Consider the following 17,459-nt stretch of genomic DNA (forward strand, 5'->3'; position numbering starts at 1 on the left):
AGCTATGTCCAATTTTCAAGGTGGACAGACATAGGCCAAGTTTTGGGATCTGGCCATCAGTCAATAGTCCTCAGACCCTCTTAGTCTAGTTTCTCCAATTCAGATCATCTGGTCTCTGCATAATTACAATATCTTCCCTGTGGAATTTGCAAATGATTCTTGGACTGTGACTCTAAAGGGAAAAGATCTAGTAAGTTACTTGCTGTTTTCATTAAACTTATCCGATCTCTCAAATAGGTAAACTATTTTTAAACCTTCGAGCAGCTGCAGATTATTATAGATGAATTCAAATGTTTTTCTCTCAATCGGCTGTGCTTTTCAGATTCAAAACTCTCCTTGTGCTTAATTTTTTGCAACCTCGGCCTCTGCTGTCATCTTTTAGGAATTTGGAATTAGTAGGAACAGTGACTCCACCAATACATGATGGTGACAAAGGTCAACTACAGGCTCGGTGAAAATAAGAATTCCTAAACAAATGTTGTTACTCCAAATGGATAATTATTGATAAAGCAGAGCAAAGCATTTGCCAAACCTGGTGCTAGATACTTATTTATCAGGAATATGCCACATGTTGGGTAATATACGCAACATTATGATTAAGAGAAGCTACATAAAAGGTACCAGACAATGTACAAATAACACAAATATTAGAAAAAGAAGTAATCTGTGCTTTACCTGTCATGTGGCCACACCATCTAAAAATGCATTCTCATATTTGCAGAAGTAAACATTAAGGATTATTCTTGAGACCACTCCTACTGATTCTGAGCATAATTATAAAAATAACAGATACAGTGCATAATTAGCAATAACATCTTTGTATTAAAAAAAAGTTTTCCTGCTGTTGTAGAATGAGTTAAATAAAATCTAGTTATCCTTCTTGCCCTTCCAGACTCCCCTGGTGGGCCAGATGCCGGAGCCCCCCAAATTTTATGATGTGTCAGTCGAGTTTCTCAACTAGGGGTTTGGGCTTCTCTCTGGGTCCCTTTCTCTCTATTTGTCTCTCGCTCTTTCTTCCCTGACCCCTCCCCATTTTTAAAAGGCTTTAAAGAACATCTCTGGGAGACAAAAATAGCTCCAGTTGTGAGAGGCCTACACACCGGGAATGCAACTGAGAGATGCAAGTCAGCAAGTGCGAGCCGCGAACATGAGTGTCTGGCCCTGGGTGGATGCTCCTCGCTGTCTTGGTGCCGATTCTCTGCCTGGGCCCGGTGGGTAGAAGGGAAAATGGTTTTTCAGGGTTGGGAGGTGGGTTGGGTAGGTTTGGGATCCCTAGCCGTAGGAATGGAAACCCCAGCATTCGGGCTGAGGGGGCTCTTCCTTCCCCTCCCCCCACGTTTTTCAAATTTATTTTGCCCAGGCGGGGATTGGTGACGGTCAAAAGGGAGCAGTTGGCACTGAATGTCACCCTGAAGGTAAAATGAAAGACAAAAGATGAACGCATGCTTGCTTTCCGTTTGCAGCGGCTGCGGCGGCGGCAGGAGCAGCAGGATTTAAAGGGGAAAAAAATCACACGCATATGCACACATATATACACACCCAGAGGCGTCAATTATGCAAACGCAATAATGCAATCAAATCATGACAGTGCCGGGAATTTTTTTTAGAAAAATATAGATATTTATTTTTAAAAAGAGAAACGCATGCAAACAGAATCGTGCACATACCACGTAACCACCCGAGGAGAACCTGGCAGCCTCTCTCTTCTTCTGCCAAGTTATCATTGAGAAAACAGACAGGCATCATGACGTCCTGGGTCACAGGGAGTGCGGACCGACGCTACCAAGAGAAAAGGGAGGCGCCTTGGCGCTCCGGCTAGCCGTGGGCGCCCCTCTGCCCCTCGCAGCCCGGCTCGGTGAGTGCACAGCCGCTCGGGACGCGGACCCCGGGTGCCAGGCCGGCCCCGCGCCCGCGGGGGCAGAGCGGGGGGCCGTGCCCTTGCCACCGGAGGGCCGGCCAGCACCCCCTCGCCTGCCGAGGTCGCGGGAGCCCAGTTAAAGGAGGCGTGTGTAAGATGTGCAATGTTCCTGCATGGGGGTTTTGTAGACTTTCATAGCCAAAGAAACCGGCTTCGGCTTCTTTAAAATCCCCGACGACTCACCTGATTAACCTGCTGCAGTTCTGACCCTGCCAAGGTAACTGGTCCAAATCCTTATCATCAACATCTGGAGACAGACATTTGCATCTGGGGCATTCTTTATTTGCAGTCCTGGTTGAAATCTAGATTGCTACCCCCTTCCCCCTTCACTTGCTTATAGTCTCTTGGAAAAAAAAAAAAAGCAACCCCTCCCTGAATAACACAACCATAAGTACTGCCCACCTCTTGTAGACTTGCCTTACCATGACTGCAAAACTGTGAGCGTGTGTGCTGGAGACACAGATGAATTCTAATTGCAATTAGATTTGTTCTTTAAACACCCCTCCCATCCCCCTTCCTGGATAGAGACTTCAGTGCTTGGTAAAGTGGCAAAGAGTGAGGGCAGAGTTAGGGCGCTGGGAGGGGAGGGGTTAGGGTGAGGGGATATGGAGCAGGGGTCGTTGGGGGAGAGGGTGGTGCCAGGAGTTGAGGACTGCTGTCATGGGCTGGAAAATCCTTCTGGTGATTGCTGCTGCTGTAGTCCTAGGTGTCTCCCTCCTGTCCTCTACGCTGCTTTCCCTCCCTTCTCTCTCCCCAACCCTTTCACCTTCCCGAGGGAGTCGCTGAAGTTGCACGGAGGTCACCCGATCATCATTTAACTATTTTAAACCATCTACCTCCTTCTACCCCTCAAGTCTGTTACAGCCTCTGCAGGATAGACCCCTGCACCCCTTGTTTGGTGATGGGAGAGTCTCAGAGACAGAAAGACACAGAGGGCAAAGCTCCCCTCCTCCCTTTCTTTTCCCTTCCGGCAACCTTTTCCAAGCTGCACCCTCTCCCCCTTTCAGAATCTTAATGAGCAATTCTGGAAGAGTCCGGAAGGGCCTGTAGAAACCCCCGCCTGCCTCAGTGCTGTGGAATGATTATGTATGTGTTTATTTATTGTGCTTGTCTCGGTTATGTTGTGAATTGCCACATGGGTCTGCTTATGTTAGGGAAGCACGTTTGCTATGTTTGTGTTGTAGTACCAGAACCAGTGGCCATGCAATAAGACACAGACACACACAGAAAGCAAATGATTTCACTAACATAAACCAGAGGGCAATGTTGAAAATAGCACTCTCTCTCTCTCTCAAAAAAAAAAAAAAAAAAAAAAAAGACAGGAAAAAAAGAAATTCTCAGCATGTGGGTTAAGAGAAGCTGTTAGGTCCATATGACCTCCTACTACTTTCAAAACACTCCTGCTTAATACTTTAAGTCAAGATCAAGAGACCTGCGGATGTTGTGAAGTATGTTTCAGAGCAGCTGAATGACTTGGTCTAGTTTTGAAGAGAAACTCTCATTTGTTTCTCACACTGCCCAAAGACCAAATAGGGGAGTGTGTTTGGAAAATGCCCAAATTCAGAAGCAGCAGGCGAGAGAAAAAGAGTCGGAAATGTCTTAGAGAAAAAGACAGAAAAATGGGATTGAGGAGTGGTTTCAGGATTCTCTCTCTCTCTTTTTTTTTCCTGTCCAGCAGATTTGATGTTGTCAAAATGAGTTAACCAACCTGAGAAACAGTTCTGTCATTGTGGGAAAGAGAGGGAAATTTGAACATTTCTCAAATCCCGAGCTGAGGAATGCCTGACAGGAAGAAGAGACATGAAAACACTGATGGAGACGAAGTGACATTGATGGGGTTTCATCTCCTTCAAATAGAAAAAGAATCAAGTATATAAGGAAGCAGGCCTGGATGATCATTTAAGCGTACATTTGTCTGTTACGCATGGCTTTGTTATTCTTACTAAAGCAATTCTCATAACTCTTTAAACTCGCATTAAGTAGAATTAAACGTGTGTATATCGAGAATGGTATCACATAGCACATAAAACTGTCCATTGACTGGGGTGATGAATGTAGATAGAAGATTGTTCTCTTTCTTTAATAAATCAAAATAGCATCAAAGTCCTCGTGCATGGTATATACTGAAACCTGCTGGTCTTCTTTACCGGGAATTGCCTGGGGAGCCAGGGGAGTCTGTGATGGGTGTTGCTTTAACAAACTAGAGCAGATCAATCGATTAGGTTTCCGTGTGTGCTGCTCAATTTATTCTGTACAATTTTTCCAGAAATTAAAAGGTTACCAAGAGAGTACCATGTTCCCATCTCTGACTGAGCACCACTTATTACCGCAACAGTATTTCAATATTAAGTGATCTTCAAGATATTTCAGCTTTCATTTTGAGTTCTGAATGTGAATCAGCATGAGAATGGCAGTGCAGCAAGATAAGGTATAACTAACCCGGCAGACAGCTGAAGGGCTCCTAGGAAAGTGTTGCTGAGAGGAATATCTGGGGCTGTTCTCAGTAACCTTGTTTACAGGGACATTTCAGTTGCAGCTAGAATTTTAGCAAAAGCCCGCCAGAGGTAATGGACTTATGTTTGAAATGGATCCTAAGCGTCTCTTTTTTCTTCTGCACAGACATGCTATGCACCTTAGCTGAATACTCAAGACAAAACTTTTCTGATGCCCTATGACATTTTCTAATGCAGACAAATCCTTGGATGAGTGTGTCATTGGAAAGGGGGTTATTTATGAAGTTCTCCTTTTGTTTACAGATGTGTCAATACAAGTAGCTTTAGTCTTTTAAAAAAAATGTCTTGTGTATTTGATTCTGTTAGATGCAAAACAAATCATATCCAAGGAGGTTAAAGTATGCCTTACAGATTGACCTATGAAATTGGTTTCAATTTGACACTGAAGGTGTCATTATCCTAGTAAAGGAGATTTGTGACATAATATAGAAATTCTGTATTTGTTTCAAAATTGTTGGAAAAATGTGGGAATAGAAAGATTTTGAGGGAAATGCCAAAAGCCACATTAATGAAGAAAAACATTGTTGAGATACTTTTGAATAATAGATAGGTTATGTAATGGTCAACCACAAGATAAAATTTTTACACAGTATTTTTATGGCTTTAAATTGGCTGCATTGTAAACTAAGCTTACTACTCTATTAAGTCATTATACTTTTCAATTATTTAACATTTCTGGCCAAGCTATCTTCTGTGGTCTTTTTCTGTACACATCAGAAATGATGCGTACAGTAGTAGTTGTTTGTTGTTAGTGCGAGGACTTTGTGATGGAGCAAGCTTTAATTTAAACTTTTCGAGACAATATTATGAAGAATGCACAGAGGAAAAAGAATGTTATGGATATAATTTGAGCCCTATGAAATGGGGATAGCTACAGCATTGAAATGTACCTAATACAATTTGAGTTATTTTCACTAAGAAACCTTGATGGTATCTGCCTTCTAGGTACTGTGCTTTTGGAAATACTATATATCCATTTAAATGCAGATCTTCTCTTTTCTCCAGGGAGCAGTTGGTGAATCTTTCAATTGAACCACGGGTATGATAAAACCAACTGAAAATTTTTCCATGAACAATAGAGTCTGTCGTTTTGAAGTAATGATTATCAAGTTTCATAATATTGTGATTTTTAAAAATTCATTTAAAATATCTTTATAAAGTCAAAATAATGTACCGGGACTTCTTGTGCAAAGGAAGAAGTTTTCTCTTGTCACTTTGTTGTCAGTTTGTTAAAGCTGTGAAATCATACGGCTTTGCAATTCAGTTTTTAGGTTGGCACTGCCATCCCAGTAGAGTAAGTAGGCTTTAGGAATCAGAGCAAAGAATTATAAGTAAGTTCTATGTGTTCTCACCTTCTCATGCTAGTGGATGAGCGTGTGGTGCTGTAGGAGAGTTTAAAGATCTTTCTCGGCTGGGCACAGTGGCTCACTCATGCCTGTAATACCAGCACTTTGGGAGGCTGAGGTGGGTGGATCACGAGGTCAGGAGATTGAGACCATCCTGGCCAACATGATGAAACCCTGTCTCTACCAAAAATACAAAAATTAGCTGGGTGTGGTGGTGCGCACCTGTAATCCCAGCTACTCAGGAGGCTGAGGCAGGAGAATGGCTTGCACCTGGGAGGTAGAGATAGCAGTCAGCTGAGATGGCGCCACTGCACTTCAGCCTGGGGACAGAGTGAGACTTCGTCTAAAAAAAAAAAAAAAAAAAAGAAAAGAAAAGAAAAAGAAAGAAAAAAAAATCTTTCTCCAGAACAATCTTTAGATAATTTTGAACCTAATCTATAATACGACGTTTTTATTGGAATTAGTGGTGGTGCCAAAAGGGAGAGCCAGAGCCCCACGGGGCCTTCTTTTAAGAGATGATTGCAGAAAGTAACACAGCTTTTTGAAATAGAAGGTCAATACACACAGCCTTATGGTTCAGAGAACTAGAAAAATTCTTGCAAACCTTGAAGCAAAAATTCTTGGTAGTATGTTCCTGATAAAAATTTCTGTGAAATTATTGCAACTCTTTATGTCTATCACACAGAGAAGGAAGTTTTCTTTTTCTTGGAGGTTAGATACCATTCATTTACTCATCCTTGATTCACAACCCATTGTGAAAAGCCACTCTCTCCTTAGCTTGCCCCCTGCACTGTATTGGGGATAAATCTCATCTCCCGTTCCTCTTGGACATGTAAACCATATACAGATGTTTATTAGTATATTTATAATATTATGCTTGATAATACCTATAGTTGTGAAGAATAATCATTTATAGTTTTAAGTCAGGCCTTTATTTACATTTTTATTATGAAGGATACTTTGTTCATTTAAACAAGGTAATGATCATAGTTATCACACACACAAAAAAGGTTGAGTGTGTTTGGAATACCTGTGGTAAAATGCAAGATACTGGGGAGTCAAAGATATTTTATTTATTTATATGGCTGTTTCTTATGGTGTATCTGCTAAAATAAATAACCTGGACACTTAAAAGGATGTTAACAAATGAATTTGCTCATTTTACTTTCCCTATACAAATTTTTTTTAACTTGGACAATATGCATGCCTGACAGTGATTGTTTACTAGTTTGAAGATTTAAATTCAGGTTGCCAACATTATGTGAAGTATAGCAAAACTTTTGCATTCCTATTCTGATAGATACTAATGGAATAGGATAAACCATGTTTCCAGATATCTACGTTACAGAGTGGCTCATTTAAGTTTGGTCTCATTCTAAGATATATTAGATTAATAAGTCTGATTTTATGACCAGTGTAATTTATATTCACAAATACCTATTTTTATTAGCACACTTATAGGTTGTAAGCAAATTTCCATATATGTTAAATACTCACAACAAGAATAACTAATATTTGTATAGTGAGTTACAGTTTATAACCATACATTATCTACAAGCTGTTCTTTAGAAGAATATTTATTGCACTTTCTTCCTTAAGGAGGCAATCAGTTTTTACATTGTAAACATTATTTGAAAATAGATCCTATTGTCAGAGTTCCCTCCCTTCCTTCCTCTTTCTTTCCTGTTTCTTGTTTTTTTTTTTTTTTTAATCCACTCTTCCATTTTTCTTCTTTCCTCCCTTAATGGGGAAAAAAACCTAATGACTTTTTTTTGGTGGAGCATGTATAATTGCTTATCATACATTTCTATGAAAGAAGTAGATGTAGCAAGCAATCCCACATGATTTTTGGAATATATCTTCTGCTCACCAGTGTTCTTGAGGAAAATGTAAGGTTGCAGAAATCATTTCATGCCCTGTATGTTTTCAAACATAAATCAGGAAAATTGTTAGCAAGTTATAGCTTTTCTTAGAGACTGTAGCTATAGTACTATAGTAAACATGGGCTATATATTTTTCCAAGTTATTATGTGTGGAGAGAAATCTGAAGTTGGCTATTTAGATGAACAGTTTAATTCAGTTATTAGAAATTCATTTTCTATTTAGTATGAACATTTATTTTCCTAATGTTGCAGAATTGGGATATAATACCTGATGATGCTTTGGCCCAATCACCTTCAAAGTTAGAACTGTGCTCTTTGTAGCTAATGTGCATACTAGCAGATGTCAGTCCTCAGCTAAAGGTCACTCGAAATGGTGCTAAGCTGGGTTTGTAGTATGAGCTAGTTACCCACTTCATCAGAGGGCAGTAGTGAACCTTTGTTTCTTCATTTCTAAAATGAAGGGGTTTGACTCCATGGTCTCCAACTTACTTCACCCCTGCGATTCTGAGTTTAGTGCATGATTGATAATGATCAATCAATTAATCATAAGCCTATTTATTTCCTTTCTATAAACTAACTATTTACTTAAGTATGGCCCTACGCCATGACTAGAAATATTAGTATACCGAGTAGTAAATGAGCTCAGTATCTGTGGTTTCGAATGAAAGCCTCATGAAATTTAGAGTCTGGTTTGCATTAAAATTTTTCCATTGTAAATCAATTAGTAGATATTTAAAACACTTTGTTTTTTTGGTCTTGCAGAAAACAATCTTAAATTCTGATTAGTTTCCTAGGCTAGACCATACAAGCCCTTTGTTGCTTATTGGAGTGAAATAGTGTATTATCAGTGATGAACAAAATGTAAAGAACAGTTCTATTATGATACAAGTGATAAGCATAATACAAAGGCAGTAAAACAGAATGAGAGTTTATCATTTATCTAGACTTGCGATGGTTGGTGTTTAAAAGAAAGCACATATAACAGGAAGTTTAAAAGAGACAGAAATGATTGCAGAGTATCTGAAAGGGATTCTTAGAAACTTTCGGGACTCTTTGAGGCTGGTTGCAAAGTATATGGCTTTTCTTTCCCTGATACACTGAAATATTAGCAGTACTTCTAAGTTTATCACTTGTGATAAGATGTGGCTTTTAACACCTAAATTCATTGAACAGGGGGAGTGAGGAAAAATGGAGATAGAAAAAAAGCTATTCTCTGAAGTAGTTGGCCAAGTTGTGAGAGAAGGAAAAATGGAAGCAGTTGGATGAAGAAGAGGGTGAGGTGTGTGTGTGTGGGGTGGGGGTGAGGGATGTGGATGAGGGTGGGGAATAGCCTTGTCTGTACTTAACTGAGCTGTGAGATGTGAAGCCAAAAGGAAAAAGAGGCAAACTAGTGTGTGCACGTATCCCCTGAAGGGAAAGGACAGTGTGTTATGAGAAAAGGCTTTGGAATTAGAGCTCTCATTTCAAAATCTCTACTGGATCACTTATTGCCATATGATTTTGAGAAATTATTTAATTTTAATTCTTTGAACCTTTATAATCATAAAAATGTGAATAATAAAAGCATCTGCTTCTCAAGATGGATATGAGAGTTGAGTCAGACTCTTGGCTATAAAAGTGCTTATAAATGGTAAAGTTACTTGGTTTCAGGTGGTGAAGAAGAGTCATTAGGTCCACCAGTTCTCTGTGCTGAACAGATCTGGCCATTCTGAGGTGAATTTGCTCAGCTCCAGAGTGGTCTTTTGTTGGTACATTTCTTGTCTACTGTAGAACATGCATTGTGGTTGGTACTTTACGTATTACTTCAGGGAGGAAGCAGGAAGTAGTTGCTGGGCAACTGCTAGTTTCTCCCTGAAGTAGTTGCAGGGCAGCTGGGCAGCTGGACATCGAAGATGGTAGTGAGACTGACAATTCTCACGTATGCAGTGCCAGTGCTTGAGCATATTTACTTTCCCTTACAGATGGCCACAGCTTGTCTAAACAAACAAGTGACTGACTTTGGAAACAAAAACAATGTATTCAGTAATTGTGTGCTTTATCTCAAATATCGCCTGTCATTGGCACTTTTGCCATGACGTTGCTATTAATCTAAATTTCCTGGATTTTTGTTAAGGCTGAAGGAATCATTGTTTGGTAGTAAATACTTAGAAATAGTATTATAAATTCCATCTTAAAAGATGCCCAGGGTATAAGATTAGAACTAATGTACATAGTAAGTGCTGGGTGCAGTGGCTTACACCTGTAATCCCAGCTACTTGGGAGGGTAAAGCTTGATGATTATTTGAGGCCTGGAGTTAGGATCTGCCTGGGCAACATAGCAAGGCTCCATCTCTAAAAAATGCCAACCAACCAAACAGAAAGAACTAATGAATGTAATACATTCGTTGAAATCCAAGTTCTAGATACCATACATATGTCTTTTAAGAATATTTTTGGCCTGGCACGGTGGCTCACGCCTGTGATCCCAGCACTTTGGGAGGCTGAGGTGGGCAAATCACCTGAGGTCGGGAGTTCGAGACCAGCCTGACCAACGTGGAGAAACCCCATCTCTACTAAAAATACAAAATTAGCCGGGCGTGGTGGCGCATGCCTGTAATCCCAGCTACTCAGGAGGCTGAGGCAGGAGAATCACTTGAACCTAGGAGTCGGAGGTTGCGGTGAGCCGAGATTGTGCCATTGCACTCCAGCCTGGGCAACAAGAGCAAAACTCTGTCTCAAAAAAAAAAAAAGAATATTTTTACCTATAATTCACTGATAAATGTCTAATCAACTCGTCCATCAGAAATGGGTTACATTTTAATGCATAAAATGAAGCAGTAGATCAATAATTATTTAAGAAATTTGAGCTGTTTGTACAGATTATATATGTATAAAAAGCAAACTCTACCCAAGATTGCTGGATACTGTGCTCTGATTTATAAGATAATGATCAACAAAACTCTACACTTTTGTGAACTGTTAAACCTAGAAACTGGGGCCGGGCGCGGTGGCTCACGCCTGTAATCCCAACACTTTGGGAGGCCGAGGCGGGTGGATCACGAGGTCAGGAGATTGAGACCATCCTGGCCAACATGATGAAACCCTGTCTCTACCAAAAATACAAAAATTAGCTGGGTGTGGTGGTGCGCACCTGTAATCCCAGCTACTCAGGAGGCTGAGGCAGGAGAATGGCTTGCACCTGGGAGGTAGAGATAGCAGTCAGCTGAGATGGCGCCACTGCACTTCAGCCTGGGGACAGAGTGAGACTTCGTCTAAAAAAAAAAAAAAAAAAAAGAAAAGAAAAGAAAAAGAAAGAAAAAAAAATCTTTCTCCAGAACAATCTTTAGATAATTTTGAACCTAATCTATAATACGACGTTTTTATTGGAATTAGTGGTGGTGCCAAAAGGGAGAGCCAGAGCCCCACGGGGCCTTCTTTTAAGAGATGATTGCAGAAAGTAACACAGCTTTTTGAAATAGAAGGTCAATACACACAGCCTTATGGTTCAGAGAACTAGAAAAATTCTTGCAAACCTTGAAGCAAAAATTCTTGGTAGTATGTTCCTGATAAAAATTTCTGTGAAATTATTGCAACTCTTTATGTCTATCACACAGAGAAGGAAGTTTTCTTTTTCTTGGAGGTTAGATACCATTCATTTACTCATCCTTGATTCACAACCCATTGTGAAAAGCCACTCTCTCCTTAGCTTGCCCCCTGCACTGTATTGGGGATAAATCTCATCTCCCGTTCCTCTTGGACATGTAAACCATATACAGATGTTTATTAGTATATTTATAATATTATGCTTGATAATACCTATAGTTGTGAAGAATAATCATTTATAGTTTTAAGTCAGGCCTTTATTTACATTTTTATTATGAAGGATACTTTGTTCATTTAAACAAGGTAATGATCATAGTTATCACACACACAAAAAAGGTTGAGTGTGTTTGGAATACCTGTGGTAAAATGCAAGATACTGGGGAGTCAAAGATATTTTATTTATTTATATGGCTGTTTCTTATGGTGTATCTGCTAAAATAAATAACCTGGACACTTAAAAGGATGTTAACAAATGAATTTGCTCATTTTACTTTCCCTATACAAATTTTTTTTAACTTGGACAATATGCATGCCTGACAGTGATTGTTTACTAGTTTGAAGATTTAAATTCAGGTTGCCAACATTATGTGAAGTATAGCAAAACTTTTGCATTCCTATTCTGATAGATACTAATGGAATAGGATAAACCATGTTTCCAGATATCTACGTTACAGAGTGGCTCATTTAAGTTTGGTCTCATTCTAAGATATATTAGATTAATAAGTCTGATTTTATGACCAGTGTAATTTATATTCACAAATACCTATTTTTATTAGCACACTTATAGGTTGTAAGCAAATTTCCATATATGTTAAATACTCACAACAAGAATAACTAATATTTGTATAGTGAGTTACAGTTTATAACCATACATTATCTACAAGCTGTTCTTTAGAAGAATATTTATTGCACTTTCTTCCTTAAGGAGGCAATCAGTTTTTACATTGTAAACATTATTTGAAAATAGATCCTATTGTCAGAGTTCCCTCCCTTCCTTCCTCTTTCTTTCCTGTTTCTTGTTTTTTTTTTTTTTTTAATCCACTCTTCCATTTTTCTTCTTTCCTCCCTTAATGGGGAAAAAAACCTAATGACTTTTTTTTGGTGGAGCATGTATAATTGCTTATCATACATTTCTATGAAAGAAGTAGATGTAGCAAGCAATCCCACATGATTTTTGGAATATATCTTCTGCTCACCAGTGTTCTTGAGGAAAATGTAAGGTTGCAGAAATCATTTCATGCCCTGTATGTTTTCAAACATAAATCAGGAAAATTGTTAGCAAGTTATAGCTTTTCTTAGAGACTGTAGCTATAGTACTATAGTAAACATGGGCTATATATTTTTCCAAGTTATTATGTGTGGAGAGAAATCTGAAGTTGGCTATTTAGATGAACAGTTTAATTCAGTTATTAGAAATTCATTTTCTATTTAGTATGAACATTTATTTTCCTAATGTTGCAGAATTGGGATATAATACCTGATGATGCTTTGGCCCAATCACCTTCAAAGTTAGAACTGTGCTCTTTGTAGCTAATGTGCATACTAGCAGATGTCAGTCCTCAGCTAAAGGTCACTCGAAATGGTGCTAAGCTGGGTTTGTAGTATGAGCTAGTTACCCACTTCATCAGAGGGCAGTAGTGAACCTTTGTTTCTTCATTTCTAAAATGAAGGGGTTTGACTCCATGGTCTCCAACTTACTTCACCCCTGCGATTCTGAGTTTAGTGCATGATTGATAATGATCAATCAATTAATCATAAGCCTATTTATTTCCTTTCTATAAACTAACTATTTACTTAAGTATGGCCCTACGCCATGACTAGAAATATTAGTATACCGAGTAGTAAATGAGCTCAGTATCTGTGGTTTCGAATGAAAGCCTCATGAAATTTAGAGTCTGGTTTGCATTAAAATTTTTCCATTGTAAATCAATTAGTAGATATTTAAAACACTTTGTTTTTTTGGTCTTGCAGAAAACAATCTTAAATTCTGATTAGTTTCCTAGGCTAGACCATACAAGCCCTTTGTTGCTTATTGGAGTGAAATAGTGTATTATCAGTGATGAACAAAATGTAAAGAACAGTTCTATTATGATACAAGTGATAAGCATAATACAAAGGCAGTAAAACAGAATGAGAGTTTATCATTTATCTAGACTTGCGATGGTTGGTGTTTAAAAGAAAGCACATATAACAGGAAGTTTAAAAGAGACAGAAATGATTGCAGAGTATCTGAAAGGGATTCTTAGAAACTTTCGGGACTCTTTGAGGCTGGTTGCAAAGTATATGGCTTTTCTTTCCCTGATACACTGAAATATTAGCAGTACTTCTAAGTTTATCACTTGTGATAAGATGTGGCTTTTAACACCTAAATTCATTGAACAGGGGGAGTGAGGAAAAATGGAGATAGAAAAAAAGCTATTCTCTGAAGTAGTTGGCCAAGTTGTGAGAGAAGGAAAAATGGAAGCAGTTGGATGAAGAAGAGGGTGAGGTGTGTGTGTGTGGGGTGGGGGTGAGGGATGTGGATGAGGGTGGGGAATAGCCTTGTCTGTACTTAACTGAGCTGTGAGATGTGAAGCCAAAAGGAAAAAGAGGCAAACTAGTGTGTGCACGTATCCCCTGAAGGGAAAGGACAGTGTGTTATGAGAAAAGGCTTTGGAATTAGAGCTCTCATTTCAAAATCTCTACTGGATCACTTATTGCCATATGATTTTGAGAAATTATTTAATTTTAATTCTTTGAACCTTTATAATCATAAAAATGTGAATAATAAAAGCATCTGCTTCTCAAGATGGATATGAGAGTTGAGTCAGACTCTTGGCTATAAAAGTGCTTATAAATGGTAAAGTTACTTGGTTTCAGGTGGTGAAGAAGAGTCATTAGGTCCACCAGTTCTCTGTGCTGAACAGATCTGGCCATTCTGAGGTGAATTTGCTCAGCTCCAGAGTGGTCTTTTGTTGGTACATTTCTTGTCTACTGTAGAACATGCATTGTGGTTGGTACTTTACGTATTACTTCAGGGAGGAAGCAGGAAGTAGTTGCTGGGCAACTGCTAGTTTCTCCCTGAAGTAGTTGCAGGGCAGCTGGGCAGCTGGACATCGAAGATGGTAGTGAGACTGACAATTCTCACGTATGCAGTGCCAGTGCTTGAGCATATTTACTTTCCCTTACAGATGGCCACAGCTTGTCTAAACAAACAAGTGACTGACTTTGGAAACAAAAACAATGTATTCAGTAATTGTGTGCTTTATCTCAAATATCGCCTGTCATTGGCACTTTTGCCATGACGTTGCTATTAATCTAAATTTCCTGGATTTTTGTTAAGGCTGAAGGAATCATTGTTTGGTAGTAAATACTTAGAAATAGTATTATAAATTCCATCTTAAAAGATGCCCAGGGTATAAGATTAGAACTAATGTACATAGTAAGTGCTGGGTGCAGTGGCTTACACCTGTAATCCCAGCTACTTGGGAGGGTAAAGCTTGATGATTATTTGAGGCCTGGAGTTAGGATCTGCCTGGGCAACATAGCAAGGCTCCATCTCTAAAAAATGCCAACCAACCAAACAGAAAGAACTAATGAATGTAATACATTCGTTGAAATCCAAGTTCTAGATACCATACATATGTCTTTTAAGAATATTTTTGGCCTGGCACGGTGGCTCACGCCTGTGATCCCAGCACTTTGGGAGGCTGAGGTGGGCAAATCACCTGAGGTCGGGAGTTCGAGACCAGCCTGACCAACGTGGAGAAACCCCATCTCTACTAAAAATACAAAATTAGCCGGGCGTGGTGGCGCATGCCTGTAATCCCAGCTACTCAGGAGGCTGAGGCAGGAGAATCACTTGAACCTAGGAGTCGGAGGTTGCGGTGAGCCGAGATTGTGCCATTGCACTCCAGCCTGGGCAACAAGAGCAAAACTCTGTCTCAAAAAAAAAAAAAGAATATTTTTACCTATAATTCACTGATAAATGTCTAATCAACTCGTCCATCAGAAATGGGTTACATTTTAATGCATAAAATGAAGCAGTAGATCAATAATTATTTAAGAAATTTGAGCTGTTTGTACAGATTATATATGTATAAAAAGCAAACTCTACCCAAGATTGCTGGATACTGTGCTCTGATTTATAAGATAATGATCAACAAAACTCTACACTTTTGTGAACTGTTAAACCTAGAAACTGGGGCCGGGCGCGGTGGCTCACGCCTGTAATCCCAACACTTTGGGAGGCCGAGGCGGGCGGATCACGAGGTCAGGAGATTGAGACCATCCTGGCTAACACGGTGAAACCCTGTCTCCACTAAAAATACAAAAAATTAACTGGGCATGATGGCGGGCGCCTGTAGTCCCAGCTACATGGGAGGCTGAGGCAGGAGAATGGCGTGAACCTGGGAGGCGAAGCTTGCAGTAAGCCAAGATCGAGCCACTGCACTCCAGCATGGGCAACAGAGCGAGACTCTGTCTCAAAAAAAACCCCCCCAAAACAAACAAACAAACAAACAAACAAACAAACAAACAAACAAAACACTAGAAACTGGAGTGGACCCAGAAATCAGGAGATGTCTTCGGGTCAGGCTTGAATTAAAAAGTAAATATTTAATCACTTTTACCAAAATTCATCAGGGCTACAGTGTACAGGATACGTGCTAAACAAATGAAGAAAACAATCTTCAGGGAGTTTGATGATGAGTCAGTGTTAAGAACTTTGACATGTATATAATGATTTGGAAGTAATGACATAGACAGCATGAGCACTGGAAGGCCACATATAACCTCCAAACCATCATTTATTGAAGGGTTCCAGCTTTCTGTGAGGACGATTTTGGGTAGTAAAATTGACCCGACTTGAGTTTTTTTCAATTTAGGAAAATTTATTAAACAGGTAATATCTTTAACATCATGCTAGGCCTGTTTGAGAATATAAAGTAATTTTAAGATATAGTGCCTCTCTTTAGGGGACTTATGCTACCTGCAGGGAAGTGCATTATATGTATATGTGACACTGCGAAGATAACAAGTATAATATCTAATAATGCAAAATATGAATGCTATGTGGTCAATTCATATATATTTATATATATCTTAAAGAGAACTTGACAGAATCAGAAAGCTTGGATTGATGTTTAGGCTGCAATTTACCAGCTGTGTGACCCTCACTTTCAAGCCAAAGTTTTCCCATTAGTAAACTGGGTGTAGCTTCATCTATCTCGTAGGACTGTTGGAAGGATCAAACGAAACAGAGCATTTAAACAGAGACTGCACAAATTATGGGAGGGAAGGAGGAAATATGTAACACTTGTGGAACTGCACTTGAGGGTAGAGACCATGTCTTAATTGACTTTGTGCCCCCAGTGTCTGGCACTGTGCCTGGCTCTGAGAGGAGGCTCAGTAAATGTTTGTAAATGCATGTGTGCCAGGCACTGTGGTAAGCCCTTGACATGTGTTATTCTTTAAAACTTCACAAAAAATTGCGTATGGTAGTTACAGTGTCTCCATTTCACAGATGAGGAAACAGAAGTTCAGAGATTTTTAAGCAACCTCCAACCTCATGTAGGTAGAAAGTGGTAGAGATAGGAAGTTAGATCTACTTGGCACCAGAGCCCAGAGTCTATTCATTACATTATGTGGACTCTCAGATGTAAGGGAATTATCATTATTCCTAAACAATAGTGTGGCCAAAATGAAAAGCAAACACCTTGGATAATTCACCAATTGCCCAGGCAGCTCCTGGGCTGGCTTTCAGATAAGTAAGGGAACATTCTCCTGAGCTGCCTGACACATTTAACGTGGCCTTTTGTTAAACTGTCAGTTCTGATTTCTGGCCTTTGAAGTAAAAAGCACAATAGTGAAAAATACCATATAATATACCATAACCTGGACTTGTCATAGAGACAGAAGAGAAAGGAAGGGCAGTGAGGAACTCACAGTTAATGAAGTGGTTAACCAATGACTTGGATTAAGTTTGTTACTGCCACTAGCAGCCGCCCTTACCTTCTATCTCTGTCTCTCTCTTTTTCTCTGTCTCTTACTCTGTCTTAACTTTCACTACTACAGTTGGTAAGGTCTAGAATTTTCACTCTCTTCTACGTTAAGGATGATAATAAAGAAGGTGATTCCACTGCTAAACAGTGGAATATTTCATGTTCTTCATTGCTTGTCTGTTCCAACATCTCTATAGCTCATTACAATAGTTGGTTCTGTTGGAGTGAAGTTTTGC

General features: G+C 39.4%; 1 protein-coding gene across 8 annotated transcripts in view; it reads left to right on the plus strand.

Moving 5' to 3' along the window:
- Positions 1–1,686: 1,686 nt before the first annotated feature.
- Positions 1,687–17,459, plus strand: part of ESRRG (estrogen related receptor gamma) — a 597,527-nt gene continuing 581,754 nt past the window's right edge. For 5 of the 8 annotated variants that reach the window (XM_055108093.3, XM_055108100.3, XM_063597141.1 and 2 more), the window contains exon 1: positions 1,864–2,135. The gene's annotated coding sequence lies outside the window, so the exon portion shown is untranslated. The other 3 variants (XM_055108096.3, XM_055108111.3, XM_055108125.3) reach the window with 1 other exon arrangement.

The sequence above is a fragment of the Pan paniscus genome, chromosome 1, assembly GCF_029289425.2.
Source record: "Pan paniscus chromosome 1, NHGRI_mPanPan1-v2.0_pri, whole genome shotgun sequence".
NCBI classification, from domain to species: domain Eukaryota; kingdom Metazoa; phylum Chordata; class Mammalia; order Primates; family Hominidae; genus Pan; species Pan paniscus.